Source organism: Ornithorhynchus anatinus, chromosome 2 (assembly GCF_004115215.2).
Source record: "Ornithorhynchus anatinus isolate Pmale09 chromosome 2, mOrnAna1.pri.v4, whole genome shotgun sequence".
Taxonomy (NCBI): domain Eukaryota; kingdom Metazoa; phylum Chordata; class Mammalia; order Monotremata; family Ornithorhynchidae; genus Ornithorhynchus; species Ornithorhynchus anatinus.
The window spans coordinates 110963400-110979676 of record NC_041729.1 but is presented as its reverse complement, the minus strand read 5'-3'; the positions used below and the strand labels follow the sequence as shown (position 1 = coordinate 110979676).

Here is a 16277-nt window from a genome sequence, read left to right as displayed (position 1 = left end):
TTCTTACAATCACCAATCAATCAATCAATGGTATTTACTGACTGCTTACTGTGTGCAGAACATTGTTCTAAGTGCTTGGGAAAGTACAATACAATGAATTAGCAGATGCGATTCCAGCCCATGAAGAGTCAAGTAACCCAGTGGGAAGAGCACGAGCCTGGGAGTCAGAAAGATCTGGGTTCTAATCCCAGCTCTGCCACTTGTCTTGCTGTGTGATCTTGGCCAAGTCATTTAACTTCCTTGTGCTCAGTAACCTCATCTGTAAATGGGGATTGACTGTCCCCCTTGTGAGACAATGACTGTGTCCAAATTTATATCTACCCTAGTGCTTAGTTCAGTACTTGGCACTTATTCACTCATTTGATTCATTCAATTGTATTTAGTTAGCATTTATTGTGTTCACAGCTCTGTACTAAGCCCTTGGAAAGTACAATTCAGCAATAAAGAGAGACAGTCCCTGTTCACACTGGGCTTATAATCTAGAAGCGGGGAGAAAGACATCAAAACAAGTGAACAGGCATCAGTATAAATGAACAGAATTATAGATATATACACATCAAAACAAGTAAACAGGCATTAGAATTATGGATATGTACATATATATACACAAGTCCTGTGGGGTGGGGAGAGGAGGGTAGAGCAAAGGGAGCAAGTCAGGGCAATGTGGAGGAGAGGAGGAAAGTGCTTAATAAATACCATTAAAAAATGAAAAGGAGATTACAGTCTAATTTTTACCATAATTATTCTGCATGGTCTTGGGAAAGGTGTAGAATAGATAATAAAGCATAGTACTTCTTCACCTTCCTATTCAGTGGAATCCCAAAGAGGACATGAGGAGGAATTTAAAAATTACTTTATGCACACTTTCTTTCTCTTCTAACCCACTGAGGTTGGTGGGATTTTTGTGAGAAAGATGGTGGTCCCTAAATTTAGATATTAAAAACACTTCAATCTTTATGTGTCACAGTGTGTGTGCCAGATACATCTCCCATCTCCAATCAAAATGCACCTAAATTGAGGGAAGTCCACAGGTTCAGCAAAGGAGAGGGCAGTGCAATTCCTTGATGTATTGTTCCTTTCTTCCTGTTTGCTTATTTTTCTAACTCAAGAGATTACTGTTCCCTTTCTTTCAATGGTACTTGTTAAGTGCTTACTATGTGACAGACACTGTTCTAAGCTCTGGAGTAGATAAACATTAATCAAGCCAGATACAATCCCTGTCCCATAGGGCTCCCAGTTCAAGTAGGAGGGTGAAGAGGTAATGAATTCCCATTTTGCAGTTGAGGAAACTAAGACACAAAGAATTTAAGTGAGTTGCTCAAGGTCAAACAGCAGGCAAATGGCAGAGCCAGGATTAGATACCAGATTCTCTAGCTCCCAGGACAGTGTTCTATCCACTAGGCCACGCTGTTTCATCTCAAAACAATCATCTTGCTTTTGGAATATTTCAACCATGATCCATTCTGCAGATAGGTCCAAATGAGACATGGTCCCCCTATAGTCATCTGTCTTGTTTTTGGCCAGATCCAGTCATCCTAACACCCTTAGTCATAGGCTATTAAGATGATCAGTGGGTCAGAAACTTCAACTATATAACTGTTTGCTTATAAAATGCATTTCCAACTAGTGAAAAATATCATTCAGTAAAAATAGAACTACACATTTTTGTCATGAATGGCTGTCGGAAGCAATTTCTAACTCCAATAAGCAGGGCTATTTATATTATAGTTATATTTAGTGGAAACAATAAATGATTAAAATGAACAAGGTGGGGGTGCTTTTCTTGAATGTTTTCTTGCCTGGAATGTTAATAGTACTAATTTTTTGAACAAGTGTACAGGATTTAATCCCAGTTTTTTGGCTCTGTGTTTTATCTCTGCCTGAGTCCGAGGTGTCGGGAAGTACCATCCACCCTTATATATATTTTTTCATTTTCCTGTAAGAATGCCATACAGATCTGTCTAAAAGCAATGTTTCCTAATTTGTATTTCTTCGGTCAGCCTTCAACCTAAAGGCAGCCAATTAGAAAAAATCAAGCTAAACTCTTCTTTTTCCAGGTACGCTGACATGTGGCATATCATTAAACTGCCAGTCATTCAGAACAGCTGCCAAATAGGAAACAAGCTAACCGAGATCAGTGCCCTGTGCTGGAAAGCACTGTTATCTACAGCTTTAATCAGTCATTCAGGAATGTATCAGTAGCAGTTTCAACAGAAATTTTTTGAATGCTTTTTATGCACCAAGCATTGTACCATGATGCAATTCTTGCCACTGTGGAGCTTACAGTTTAATAAAAGCACCAGAAAAAAGACTATAAAGAATGCTGGGGGAAAGGATATGGCCAACAGGGAAGGGGGATTAATCAGGCAAAAGGACTCAGGGAGGAGATAGGTTTTCAGAACCGCTTTGAGATAGCTGAGTGGAAAAAGCAGCTCAGACAAGGAAAAATGTCATTGAGAAGCAGTGTGGTTCAGTGGAAAGAGCACGTACTTGGGAGTCAGAGGTCATGGGTTTGAATCCCTGTTCTGCCACTTGTCAGCTGTGTGACTGTGGGCAAGTCATTTAACTTCTCTGTGCCTCAGTTCCTTCATCTGTAAAATGGGGATTAAGACTATGAGCCTCACATGGGGCAATCTGATTACCCTGTGTCTACCCCAGCGCTTAGAACAGTGCTCTGCACGTAGTAAGCGCTTAACAAATACCAACATTATTATTATTATTTTTGGCTTTCTGAAGCAATGTGTTCCTTAACTGCTCTGAAACATTCATTGTTTTGTATCTCAATGATGCATAGTCAGTGATTTATTCAATTATTTGTCTATTTTATCAACGTATTTGTACTATTTTGTCTTGGTTCTTCCTCATATGACTATGTGTAAACAACTTTTGCCTGTTTCTCCTATTAGATTGTAAGCCCTTTGAAGGCACCATTAAGTCACATCTTTGTCCTGAGTTGGTTTTTTTTGAACTAACTATATTACCAAGTCTGGCCATGGCCACCATACTCTGTACATCTGTTGTGTGATGTTAGTGCTTGGAAATGTGAACCAGCAATGGTTTTATGGCCATAGATTAACTGAAACAGTACTGCAATCTTAATTTCTCATCAAATGCATTTGCCTGTGTCAAATTTCTAATTTGTAGGTGGTGACTTTGTGTCCAAAAAGGTCCTCTTAGTCTGATTAAAGCATTAAAATATACAAGGAGAGAACATATGTTAAACACTTCTCTTCTGCACTATCCAGGCAGCTGGGGACATAAAGCTGAGAAAGCTAATTAGGTTGCAGGTTAGCTGGTTTGTCATACTGTTCACATACTGAAAGACTTGTCCTTAATGCTATTGAGATGTTCCTAGATCTGATGTATGTCAGAGAATCACATACTTCAACCTTTGAAATACTAACTCTGTTCTAATCCTCCTTATAGGGAATGTGAGCCCAAATAAAGGAGCATAGACAGAAGCTGGATGCAGATGTGGCTTTATCATGGAAAACATAAATTGGTTATCATCATATTTGCAGTGGACAGCCAGAAAAATAGTGTATGCTTTCCCTTCTTTCTTTGGAGGCACCATGTTTCAGACCACCCTGAAATATTTTTCCATTTCAGCAAAGCAGGCATACTCACTGAAACTGAAAGAGAGTTGAGGGATATTAAGCAAGATACGGCACTTTTAAGTCAAGCCGGCAAAAGCCGCTGTGCCTTGCTGCGTGGGAGCAGATTAAAGCTGTCTAAACACCTCATTTCCCTGTGGGGCTCAACTTTATGAGAACAATTCAAGCTCCACTACACTGAGCAAAGAAACTCCACTTCCTCACAAGTACACCCCCTGTGGTCTTTATCAAATGTAAATGACCTGTACTCACCATGGCAGACATACACAGCTTACTGTGTATTCTAAGTATGAAGACCCTTATCTGTTGATCGACTTTTTATGCATGTATGGTTTGGAGTGGCACAGTATACAAATGATCTTCCAGCCCTTCTGGACTCAGAGAATTCTAAAAGATCACTTCCTGCTTAGTCTCCTAAGCTCTCCTAGAATTCATTAATTCATTCAACAATATTGACTGAACACCTCTTGGGTGCAAAGCCCTTCATGAGATGTGGAGAAGATTCCCCAAGAGATGAAAAGATTCAGGTCCTGCCCTGAAGGAGCTTACAGTCTAAGGAAAGGAGCACTTTGGGGCCATTCAGATGGGATGATAAATCCTAGGTTCAGAAAGAGTATGAACCACTGTACCTGCTACCGCAGAGACAACCTTCTTCCTTTATGTTGATTGGATTAATCATCAATCAATTATACTTATAGAACACCTGGGTATAGGGTGCTGTCCTAAGCACTTGGGAGATAGTGCAGTACAGCAGAGTTGGTAGACATGTTCCCTGCCCACAGAGAACTTTCAGTCTAGAGGACTGTATTGGGTGAAAATATGGCTACTGGCCCAAAAAGATTGTAAGCTTCAGTGCCCAATTTGCCCAGGAGAGAACTCTCTCTTCTGTGATAACCCACCAATACTCACAGCAGTGGCAGAGGCTAACCCGTTATGTCTTCTTTTACATCAGACTTCTAAAATGCCAAACTATCTGGGCTCAGGATGTCATGTACCGCCAAGGGTTGAAAGGGGGCGGTCATCTGGAAGGACACTAGTGCTATCCTGGTCGGGTTTTTAGTATCCTTTTGGAGTTTGGGTGAAGGTGAAAGTTGTCAGGCTGTGAAATATGGCATCAGTGTTAGCTGACCTGAAATTGGGCTGTAAAGTCCTATTCCTCACAAAGGCAAGATATATTATTGCTGTAACGCCATTATTCCGCTCCATCACTTTTAAACCTTGTTCCCATTATCTACAAGTTAAATATAACCCTATGTAAAAACAGGAAGGACAGCACTAAGTTGTCCAGCTTAACAGCACACACTTAAAACATAATAGAGCACTTGTTACTGTATTTTATGGAACGGAAACTCCAAATGTAAAGATGTATTAAGGAAATATCTCAAAGTTATTAGGGAAGGATATTTACAATTACAGATTGCTTTATATTATGCTTTTATGAACATCTCAGGAAATGAAATAGCCCTCAGCTGTAGAGAGTGAAGAGGGAGGTAATTTTCCTTAATACGGGTGATAAAATTAATCTGATTGAAATCGCTAGCGATTATTTCGCAGAATACTGAGTGGCAGTACAATCACTTACACTCTTTTATATTTTTTTAGTCAAAGCTCGTGTAGATGAAAGCTAATTACAAAGTAGTGATGTGAAGCGCTAAGGAAATAGTTTGTATAGCATAGAACAGGCACAGCTAATTGGGGTTTGTGATTACCCAGATTGTTGTTAGGGAGAATTAACTACCAGCAGTCTCTCCTGCAAAGCTTCTCATCAAGGGAAGTAAAAATAGACACTGGATCTGTTATTTATCTAATTATGCCATGAATATTTTCACAAGCATGTTACACATTCTCGAATGGTTTGTTGTTCAAAAACTTTTAGTCCCATGCTGCTTGTGATCAAAGTATCAATATGCATTTTTTTGACACTCGATTTTCTTCAGATCACTTTGCCTGAAGTTTCATTTATGTCCAGAGCACACCGGGGTGTTCTTAAGCTTAAAAGCTGTTCTTGTATCCTGGAGTAAAATGGTTAGGAGCATACCATCATTGGAAATATGTCTCGACAAGAGCTTCATGGATCCTTACTGCCAATCAGTCAATCGATCAAAGACATTTTTTGAGCATTTACTTTGTGCAGAGAACAGAAAGAGAAACAGAAACTAAGAGTTTCAGAGATTACAGTACTTGGTCTCCAGAAAACTGGTCCTAATAACTTTTAACATTTCAGCTCACCAACAAACAAAACACTTCCTCTATGAAACTAATACTTCAAGAAGGGCTTGGAAGTCCCAGGGAGGGATAAAGCCTCATTTTTAGAAGTCTTATCTTTGTCGCTCCAGTCTATTCTTCACTCCGCTGCCCGGCTCATCTTCCTGCAGAAACAATCTGGGCATGTCACTCCCCTTCTTAAACACCTCCAATGGTTGCCTATCAACCTCCGCTCCAAACAAAAACTCCTCACTCTAGGCTTCAAGGCTCTACATCACCTTGCCCCTTCCTACCTCTCCTCCCCTCTGTCTTTCTACTGCCCACCCTGCACGCTCTGCTCCTCTGCCGCCACCTCGTCACCGTCCCTCGGTCTCGCCTATCCTGCCGGCGACCCCTGGGCCACGTCCTCCCGCGGTCCTGGAACGCCCTCCCTCCTCACCTCCGCCAAACTGATTCTCTTCCCCTCTTCAAAACCCTACTTAAAACTCACCTCCTCCAAGAGGCCTTCCCAGACTGAGCTCCCCTTCTCCCTCTACTCCCTCTACCGCCCCCCCTTCACCTCTCCACAGCTTAACCCTCTTTTCCCCCCATTTCCCTCTGCTCCTCCCCCTCTCCCTTCCCATCCCCTCAGCACTGTACTCATCTGCTCAACTGTATATATTTTCATTACCCTATTTATTTTGTTAATGAATTGTACATAGCCTGGATTCTATTTAGTTGCCATTGTTTTTACGAGATGTTCTGCCCCTTGACTCTATTTATTGCCATTGTTCTTGTCTGTCCGTCTCCCCCGATTAGACTGTAAGCCCATCAAACGGCAGGGACTGTCTCTATCTGTTGCCGACTTGTTCATTCCAAGCGCTTTAGTACAGTGCTCTGCACATAGTAAGCGCTCAATAAATACTATTGAATGAATGAATAAAGAAGGGCAACTAAAGGTTTGCCTCAGAGTGAACTCTGGAGATGTTTTCTGGTTGATTTTGAGTTTTGATCTGATCAGAAAATGCTTGAGATCTTCAATCCAAACTCCAATCCAAAATTTTAGCACTTTCACTACTCTAACCTATATAGATAGTTGCAGTACAGTGTGGTAATTTCATTACTGCAAACCCTGCATTATCCCTAAATGGCGTTGCTGTTTCTATTGAAAATAAAGAGTTAGGGAGGTGATGGTTAGAAAACAATTGAAATAGTACATGACTTCTGTCACACCAGATGACATTTGAGAAGATTGTGGAAAGCAAAAAATGCTTAATAAAGCTTTATCAAACTAAAATTAGAAGTGAACTATTATTTTTCATTTGGTTCTGTGACATTCATCTGATACTTATCTGTGGACATTAGGACTACATGGGTAACCAATGTGAACTGGTTAAAATCAGTTTCTAGTAAAGAATGAATGTTAAATATTTAGAATTGAAATGCAACTGAAGGACTGATAACTAGATTTGTAATCCATCCTGTCAGCTCTCTGACACCATGTCTTCATATTGCATAATGAAAGCACATATTATAGTAGAAATAGCTGTATCAAAAATTTTGGTACTCAGTGGTCACATCTCCTCCAGGAGGCTTTCCCCAATTAAGCCCTTTTTCCCCCAGCTCCCTCTCCCTTCGGTGTCATCTGTGGACTTAGATCTGTGACCTTTGGGCATTTGACATTCACCCCACCCTCAAGTCCACTTGGCACTTATGTATCTATCTAGAAATTATATAATAGAATAATGTTGCTATTTGTTAAGCTCTTACTATTTGCCAAGCACTATTCTAAGTGCTGGGGTAGATACAAGGTATCAGGTTGTGCCATATGGGGCTCACAGTCTGAATACCCATTTTACAGATGAGGTAACTGAGGCACAGAGAAGTTAAATGACTTGCCCATAGTCACACAGCTGACAAGTGGCGGAGCTGGGATTAGAACCCATGAGCTCTAACTCCCAAGCCTGGGCTCTTTCCACTAATCCATGCTGCTTCTATAATCTAATGATATTAATTGATATTAGAAAGTGGCATGGTGTAGTGGATAAACAAACACCTGGGAATCAGAAAGTCCCGGTTCTAATCCCAGCTCTACCACTTGTCTGCTGTGTGACCTTGGGCAAGTCACTTAACTTCTCGGTGTCTCTGTTATCTCATCTGTAAAATGGGGTTTGAAGCTGTGAGATCCTTTGCAGGGGCCGGGTCCAACCCAATTTGCTTATATCCATTCCAGCCCTTAGTACAGTTCCTGGGACATAGTAAACACCTAAGAGATAGCATAATTGTTATTATTATTTTTATTAATGTCTGTATTCCCCTGCAGGCTGTAAGCTCACTGCAGACAAGGACCATATCTACCAACTCTGTGATATGGTAGTCCCCCAAGAGCTTAGTAGAGTACCCTGCACATAATAAGTGCTCAATAAATGCAATTGATGATGAATGAAAACCTAATGTCTATGGGAGTCAATAAACCCTGTGGATAAATTTCAATATCAGGTTTAATAATAAAAAGACAATTTGCTTAATACTGTTATCATTCCTTTAAAAATCCTATCCTGAAAGGCATATTTCCTGGGACAACTTTAACACTTATAAAATCCTAATTTATTGATAAGGTGATATTATCTTAAATCAAGGCATCTGCAACACATCCCTAGAATCTACCCTTTCCACTCCACCCAACTGCTCTTTACATGCCACAGTCTAAAAGGGGGAGATTATTATATCAGCCTCCTCTCTGACCTCCCATCCTCCTTTCTCTCCCTGCTTCAGTCTATACTTCACTCTGTTGCCTGGATTATCTTTCCACAGAAATGCTCTGGACATGTCACTCCCCTCCTCAAAAACCTCCAGTGGTTGCCTATCAACTTTCTCATGAAGCAAAAACTCCTCACTCTTGGCTTCAGAGCTCTTCATCACCTTGCCCCCTCCTACCTCACCTCCCTTCTCTCCTTCTACAGCCCACCCTATACACTCTGCTCCTCTGCCGCTAACCTCCTCACTGTGCCTTGTTCTCACCTATTCCACCATCGATCCCTGGCCCACGCCCTACCACTGACCTGGAATGCCCTCCGTCCTCACATCTGCCAAATTAACTCTCTTCCCCTTTTCAAAGCCCTACTGAGACCTCCCCTCCTCCAGGAGGCCTTCCCAGACTGAGCCCTCCCTTTCCTTCTGCCCCCTCCTCCCCTCCCCATTACCTCTACTCCCTCGTCTCCTCTACCCCTTCCCCCTCCCCACAGCACTTGTGTATATTTGTGATTATTATTTATTACTCTATTTTATTAATGATGTGTATATATCTATGATTCTATTATTGATGTATGATTCTATGTATTTATTTTGATGGTATTGATGCCTGACTACTTGTTTTGTTTTGCTGTCTCCCCCTTTCAGACTGTGAGCCCTTTGTTGGGCAGGGATTGTCTCTGTTGCCGAGTTGTACATTTCAAGTGCTTAGTACAGTGCTCAGCACACAGTAAGTACTCAATAAATATGAATGACTGAATGCCAGACTCTGGATAAAAATTGCTCCCGTGTGTTATCAGACATTCATCACCACTGAGAAAAACATCGTGGTAACTGCCTCCTTTCCTCCTTCCACAGAAAGTCCCTGTTCCCAGAATGCTCCATGCATGGAGGTCTGGGGATAAAAGCTGTTTGTATATGCTCTCAGACTCCTCCACTGCTGCCAAGGAAAGCACCGTGGTAACTGCTGTTTGCTCCTGTCACTGAGGATTCCTACTCCTGGATTGCTGGCTCATGCTCTTGGACTCCTCCCTTGTCTGAGACTTTGAGCAGATTTTTCTATTTGTTTTGAATTTTAATGTTTCATCACTCCTGTTGTGTTTGTCTTCAATCCCTTCTCCTCAGTTAAACTTTTAGACTGTGAGCCTCAAGAGGGACAGGTTCTGTGTTTAATTCCCACTTCTATATTTGCTCCCCACACTTAGTACAGTATTCTGCACACAGTAAGTTCTTAATGAACTCTATTAGTACTGCTACACCTCTTCCATGCTGATCTAAGCTCTTATCAACTCCTACTTTACCACATCAGTATTCTTGCTGACCTCCTTACCTCCTGTCTCTCTCCACTCCAGTCCATATTTCACTCTGCTGCCCGAATAATTTTCCTAAAATGACGTTCAGACCATGTCTTCCCCACTTCTCAAAATTCCCCAATGGTTGCCTAGTCACCTCCACATCTGATAGAAACTTCTTACCATCTGCTTTATGACCCTCAATCAGCTCTTCTCCTACCTTACCTCGCTGATCTCCTACTACAACGCAACCCACATTCTCCCTCCTGTAACACCAATCTACTCACTGAATCTCAATTTCATCTGTTTCATAGCCTATCTTTGCACATGTCCTCCCTCTTGCCTGGAACTGCCCACCCCACCAAGCTTCATTACCAAAAGACCACTACCCTCCTAACATTCAAAGCTATCCTAAAATACCATCATTTCCAAGAGGTCTTCCCTGACAAAGCCTTCATTCTCCCTAGTCCCTCTCCCATCTGGGCAGTCTAAGTCACTTGGATCTGTCCCTTCAAGGATTTGATATTCAATCCACCCTTGGCATTTATGTACATATCTTAAAACCCTGCCATTTCCCCTACCTGTCATGTATTTCCATGCCTTTTTCCTCCTCTAATAATGTTGGTATTTGTTAAGTGCTTACTATGTGCCGAGCACTGTTCTAAGCACTGGGGAAGATACAGGGGAATCAGGTTGTCCCACATGAGGCTCACAGTTAATCCCCATTTTACAGATGAGGTAACTGAGGCCCAGAGAAGTTAAGTGACTTGCCCACAGTCACACAGCTGACAACTGGCAGAGCCGGGATTCGAACTCATGACCTCTGACTCCCAAGCCCAGGTTCTTTCCACTGAGCCACGCCGCTTCTCTAGAATATAGCCTCAAGATAGGCAGTGATCATCTCTACCAACTCTTATTGTATTGTACTCTTTCAAGCATTTAGTACAGTGCTCTGCACACAGCGAGCACTGGGTAAATACCATTGACTGACAAAGGTTCTAGAGGAATTATTTGAATGATTTCTTTAAACTCCTTTCTTCATATCAGATCTCCACTCTCCCCATCTTCAATGCCTTATTAAAATTAGATCTCCTCCAAGAAGTCTTCTCCAACTAAGCCCTCATTTCCTCTATTCCTTCTCCCTTCTGTGTTTCCTATGCACTTGATATGTACCCTCTATGCACTTGATATTCACTCCACCATTAGCCCCATAGCCACATAGTACTTTGTTGTTGGTGTTGTCTTATGCTATTGAGTCGTGTCCTATCTATAGTGATGCCATGGACACATCTCTCCCAGAATGTTCCACCTCAATCTGCAATCTGGTAGTGTATCCATAGAGTTTTCTTAGTAAAAATATAGAAGCAGTTTACTATTGCCTCCTTCTGCGAGGTAAACCTGAGTCTCCGTCCTTGACTCTCTCTCATGTCACTGCTGCCCAGCACAGGTGAGTTTTGACTTGTAGCAGATTGCCTTCCACTTTCTAGCCACTGCCCAAGCTAGGAATGGAATGGATATGCCTCTGCTTGACTCTCCATCCTGTAGTCAAAACTGGTGGAGTACTGAAAACTCTCCAGGTGTGACCCTGAGTGGTAACATAATATAATTTATTTTAATATCTTTCTTCCCCTGGGCAGGGAATGCATCTACTAACTCGGTTGTATAGTATTGTCCCAAGTACTTAGTAAAGTGCTTTTCACACAGTAAGTACTCAATAAATATCACTGATTGATGGACTGGTACCTTATAACCACTAACACCTCTCAACTGTGGTAGCAAAACAGTGTAAAAGTGTATTTCTAAAATTTCAAGTTTCACTTATTTCAATATTGGAGACAATAAACAACATAGCTAGTTTACTAGACCTATATTCAACTGGCATCATATATTAGTAAAGTAATACATATAAGCATGGATTTTCACTTATTTGCTTTGCCTTCCTAATGATTTTATTACTCTTATGACTTTCATTACTAAAATGCTGAAATCACTGTGGAAAATTTTATATATATATATAAAGAGATTTCATTTTAATTTGGTATGGAAGAAAGAAAACATAGAAATATGAAGAAAATGCTCATTATTCTTTTCATGTTTTTAATTAGCATATAGGAAACTATCTCATGGGTGGATAAATATAGCTACTTCATAAGATTACATTTTTGGCATTATTATTAGAAGCTTGCCTCAGCCAATATGCTTTGTGGCAGTCTAGGGGTGATATCTACAATTTCAGTGCCTTTCTCTGTGAAGAGAAGATAAAAATTATATTATATGGGGGCATGCAAATGATGAAGAGCCTGGTCTTGTGCTCTGGTGATTCTTATATGGGCCTTTACATTGTCCACCTCGACTGACAGGTACTGAAAATTAAATGGTTTTCAATAAAAATTCTGTAACCTGAAATGATTCCCCAGTGGATAATTAGAATACTTCACCCATAAAAGGTAATCATGTGTCTTCCATTTTTGGAAAAAAAAAAAGGCCCTCTATCCCTAATCGGCATCTGTGGCATTCTTGTCAGATTAGATCTTTAATACTCATGAAAGGGATATAATATTCTATCTCTTTAGTTGGTGAGGGGGTTTCAGCAGGGGCAGAGCAGGGTATTGCTGTCAGTTTCCAAAGGTCAGAACAGAGTCTGGTCCTTAATTGAGCCCAGTTCCCTAGGGTGGCCGAAGCAGCCTTCAACCAAGAGGCAGAGAGACCTGAAATTTAGTGTTAGTGACGTTTCCCATGCTCATTGTGCCCAAGCAAGCATTTGAATTTTAAAGATAATTATGAGTTACTGGTGTTTTGCTTTCACTCTCTCTGAAATATATTTAAAATATTTTGATTTAAAACTTTCCTAAAATAGGGTGAAACCTTTCATGCTGAGGTAATTCCTGAGACTGGAGAGGAAGAGATGGCAATATGCAACTACACTGATGTAGCTTATCTGAAGCAAAATGACTTAATGGTTCACAGTTCAAAATAATTACACACAATTAACAATCATCCTCATAGAATTTTCTTTGACCTGCATAGCTCCTCATATTATTTTGCAGACCATGGTTAGAAACTTCAGAATTACTCTGTTCTTTTAAGGATTGCCTACTTGCATCTTCTTATCTATATCAATTGATCGATAAGTGACAGTGTTTATGTGCATAGCTATAACTTATTTATTTATATTAGTGTGTATCTCCCCCTCTAGTCTGTAAGCTCCTTGTGGGCAGGGAATGTGTTTACCTACTCTGTTATAGTGTTATATTGTGCGTATATTGCACACACAGTAAGTGTTCAATACATAAGCTTGATAGACTGCCTGGTTGCAGGAAGAGTAAAGTTCATCTTAGTATTCATGTTCCCTCCCCAAAGCAAGCTTACTGTTTAAAGTGGGAAGATGGATATTATATGAATAAACAAGCAAATGCATAATATATAAATTAATAATTAATGATCAATTAATATTAATATCTATGGCTTTTTTTTCACAAAATCATAAAGGGAGCGAAATGAGCAGTGGATTGGTTCATCAGTACTGTTATGTTGGCTGAGAATGAAGGTGCAGGTATTCAAAATTATGTTACATTTGTGAACAATCAGTACCAACATGAGTATCATATATTCTGGTTAGACAGAATTCAACGATTTGATGGCACTATTGTAGGTAATGAAAGCATGAATTATAAAAATACTAAAACTGACAAACCTGGGTGATGATATTGTTGATTTGATTGATTTGAAATGGGATTATTTTATCCTTTGTGGTCTAAATAATCATTATAAACCCCAGTAATTTGCAAAGAAGCTTTTCTACATCTAATTCTGAATGCCTCTGCAAGTACTATTTGTTTAGTAGAATATTATGATTAAAATTAAGGCCTCCTACATGACCGTAGACTTTTCATAAGCAGCTATTCTTCCCAAGGTTGGGCAGCTGGATTTGTGAATTTATTTAGGTCAATGGATTCCAGGATAAAGTGAATTCTATGACAAATACTTTATTACAGGATTGTATGTTTTGGAATTATCTACCAGTAGATGCCATGAACTCTAATGATACAGCATATTGGCAATACTGCATGTGAACTAAACACTTTAGTCAGAATGAGAGGTAAATTGTAATCAGGGAATCCTCCTCACACATATGGTAGAATTAAAATTAAGATATAAACCTTCTCTCTCGTGACCCATCAGAGCCAGGTCTAGAAGGGGTGACAGACATTAATATAAATAAATGAATTTATATTATTTATATAGTACTGTTGTGGTCAGAGAACACAATATCAGAGAACACATATTTTGTGGGATGTCTAATCAGGGAAGCAGCTTGGTGAGGTGGATAGATCATGGGCCTAGGAATCAGAAAGTCATGTGTTCTAAATCCCGACTCTGCCACTTGTCTGCTGTGTAACCTTGGGCAAATCACTTCACTCTTTGGACCTCAGTTATCTGATCTGTAAAATGGGGATTAATACCGTGAGCTTCACATGAGACAATCTGACTACCTTGTATCTACCCCAGTGCTTAAAACAGTGCTTGGCACATAGTAAGCACTTAACAAATACCATAATTATTAGTTATTATTATTGTCTTGTCCTGTTGAATCATATCTGACCCATAGTGACTCCATAGACACATCTCTCCCAGAATGCCCCACCTCAATCTGCAGTTGTTCTGGTGGTGTATCCATAGAGTTTTCTTAGTAAAAATACAGAAGTGATTTACCATTGTCTTCTTCCACACAGTAAACTTGAATCTCTGCTCTTGACATTCTCCCATGCACCTGCTGCCCATCACAAGTGAGATTTGACTTGTAACAGATTGCCTTCCACTCTCTAGCCACTGCCAAGCTAGGAATGGAATGGGTATGCCTCTGCTTGACTCTCCCTCCCATAGCTGAGATCGTAGAATACTGAAAACTCTCCAGGTACAATCCTGAGAGAGGCAGTGGTACGTACTGGAAGCTTACTGTGTTCAGAACACTGTACTACGTGTTGGGGAGTTGGTGGATGTGGATATAATCCTCGTGGGCAAGGATCTTACTCCCCCTTCCAATTCCCCTTGCCATTTGAGGCAGCAGACTGGGCCATATCTTGTCAATGCCATGGTCCTTTCTGATTTGGGTTTGATTCCGGAGAGGTTGATTGAGATCTACTGCCTCTCTACCCTCTGCTCAAACTGGGAACTTTCTTTGGGTAGAGTCAAAACACTTGAGGGACTTACCACCTTCAATCCTCTAGACAGTACGCTCATTATGGGCAGGGAACATGTCTGCTTGTTCTGTTGTACTCACCCAAGCACTTAGTACAGTGCTCTGCCCACAGTATGTGCACAATAAATACCATTAAAACATGGTACTTACCATACCATGAAGCAGCATGGCTCAATGGAAAGAGCCCGGGCTTGGGAGTTGGAGGTCATGGGTTCGAATCCCAGCTCTGCCACTTGTCAGCTATGTGACTGTGGGCAAGTCACTTCACTTCTCTGGGCCTCAGTGACCCCATCTGTAAAATGGGGATGAAGACTGTAAGCCCCACGTGGGACAACCTCATTACCCTGTATCTACCCCAGTGCTTAGAACAAGCTCTGTACATAGTAAGGGCTTAACAAATACCAAAATTATTATTATTATTATTAATAATTGATTGATTGCAATGGGAACCATCAGAAGGATTTGAGGAAACATAATAAGCTAATTTATTTACATTCCAATGGATAATGTGATAAAATATTACATTTGTATTATTTTGTTTTTTTAAATGGAACTCCTGTAAATTGCATTTTTTTCAAATTTTGCCATCATTATCAAAAAATTATTACTAAGAAACTCCTTAGGAATGGTTAATTCTAACTACACATAATTGCACATTAAGCTATGATCACTATACTAATCTAAAAAACTGAATGTTTCAATGCTATTATGCTCTATTCTGATCTAAAAACTTGAGTGTTTCATGCTATTATGTTCTGAAAATACTGATACTTTTAGTGATAATTTCAAAGCAAAATATCTTCAAAATTTCTCTGATACCCAGTTTTTGAAATTGTTGATGAACATGGCTTAAGAGCAGGTTTTTGATGAAGTATTCACATGCGTTATACTTCCAGGGTGGTCATTTCAATCTATTTAATGCTTTTGACATCTAAATGTTACATCATGGCATGTGTATGTATACAAGCTTGGTTCAAATGTTTGAAGCAACTTGATATCTTTAGCATTGATCCACCATATTTAGTTACATTTATTGAGCATATATGCCTTTTTGTATACCCCTTCCTATTTGAATGCATCCCCAAATGGACTGTGCATGCTAATACCCAGCAACTAGATTCTGTACTACCCTTTATTATCATTGCACTGCAAATGATCTCCTATCTGATTACAATTACAGAAGAACAATCTAACACAAGATATACAAACCCCAAGAATCCCTGTTCAAATTCATAT

General features: G+C 40.2%; 1 non-coding gene across 1 annotated transcript; it reads right to left on the bottom strand.

The window, feature by feature from the left end:
• Nucleotides 1–11298: 11298 nt before the first annotated feature.
• Nucleotides 11299–11436, bottom strand: LOC114809718. Its single transcript, XR_003757495.1, has one exon. It is a non-coding gene; the product is annotated as a small nucleolar RNA SNORA7 (small nucleolar RNA).
• Between the last annotated feature and the right edge of the window lie 4841 nt (nt 11437–16277).